This window comes from Arachis ipaensis, chromosome B09 (genome assembly GCF_000816755.2).
Source record: "Arachis ipaensis cultivar K30076 chromosome B09, Araip1.1, whole genome shotgun sequence".
NCBI lineage: Eukaryota > Viridiplantae > Streptophyta > Magnoliopsida > Fabales > Fabaceae > Arachis > Arachis ipaensis.
In genome coordinates this window covers 21,513,585-21,515,168 of record NC_029793.2, presented here as the reverse complement: position 1 = coordinate 21,515,168, position 1,584 = coordinate 21,513,585, and the positions used below count along the sequence as shown (strand labels likewise).

Below are 1,584 nucleotides of genomic sequence, written 5' to 3'. Positions count from 1 at the left end.
TATACTTATTAAAAAATATTTTATTTTTGATTTACTAAATATAACTCTTACAACTCTTAAAAAGGTTTTATAATTGTGTCATTTGGTTTTAATAATTTGTTGTTATTTCCTTGACTTTTATGCTCAACAAGATTGTGGGGCAAATTAATGCTACTAAAATATAGAGTGCACGCATAACCCTATGGAAGAAATTAAAGCTTTTCAGAATATATAATCCAATGAAATGGTACTCTCTTTCTTTATTTTAACTTTTAAGGCACTGCCTTTATAAGGGTGCTTCCTTACACTGTATGTCCAGGAAATTAAATATTGTGTTTCAATATATAATACGATATTAAACAACTGGAATAAACAACTATACAGAATAATTATGAAAAAAGTGTATATATATAATATTTATTATATATCTCTTGTTTTTACGTAGTTGTCTTGTGTAATTAATTTAAAAAAAAAAAACAAAGTAAAAGTCGTTTACATAACATTATTGATTGTGTTTAGGTGAAATTTCAGAATTGGAAATGACTTACATTACTGTTAAAACAGAGAATCTTATAATTTTCAAATTGAAATTAGGGTTTTGGTAACATTGGCATTCGTTAAAATTACTAGAAGAAAAAATTGTAAACTTCCAAATCTTTTAAAGCATTGAAAATTTTTTTTTTAACTTTTCTACATAAATTTTCGCCTTTCATGTGCACCTTTAGAATATTCATTGCCAAAATTCTTAAAATGAATGTACAAGATTTAAGAAAAGAAAATAATGACTAGTTTATAGGGCATGATTCTTGTAAGCTACGGTAGATTATTAATGCATTTCTATCAACAATTAATAGAATGGTATTTAATTTTTTTTTTTTTCATTTTTTGGCTATATTTTAAAAGCCTCCCTGTGCGTGATTGGTTCACTTCTCAACTTGCATGCTATTGTCCCTGCCATGACACATCATCAAGCTTCTAATCAATTAATATTTTTTTTTTAAATATTTTCCTTTTTATCATAACAATTTTACATTCAATCTTGCAATGTTTTCTTAGTTTATTAGCTGGTTGTTGAAAAAAATAAAAAATATTGTCTTAATTCGTAATATTTTGGTCAAATTTTAATTTTTTAAATATTTAAAATATTTTATTTTTAGTATATGTGTACTAAGTATTTTATTCATTTTCGAGAAGTCATATTAGATGCAGGGGTCGAGCTTTATTTCGACAATGGGAGCATGGCCCGCCATATATTTTATAATAAAATTAATAGTGATGTTACATATGGTATTGTTTATCCAATTGATTAGTCATTTTTGTTTTTTAACTCAACTACATGAGTATCTGAGTTCGAATAATCTTTGTTCTTTTCTCATTATATATAATTATATATACTAGGCGCTTATGCATCTCTTCAAAGTTCCAAGTGCTTTCATTCTTTATCAAATGGAGAATTGAAGATTGACTTAACATTATGGAGTTAATGGATTTTTTTTATTAGAGTTTAAGGGTTTATCCATATCATGGTGCACTTTATTTTTGAAAAAATACTTTTAAAAAATTAAAATAATATTTAAATATTTACAAAATACGTTAATAATTTAA

General features: G+C 24.9%; 1 protein-coding gene across 1 annotated transcript in view; it reads left to right on the top strand.

Annotated features, from left to right (window-relative positions):
- LOC107618570 (probable beta-D-xylosidase 2) overlaps positions 1-1,584 on the top strand; it is a 10,380-nt gene that overhangs the window by 1,297 nt on the left and 7,499 nt on the right. The window lies entirely within an intron of this gene.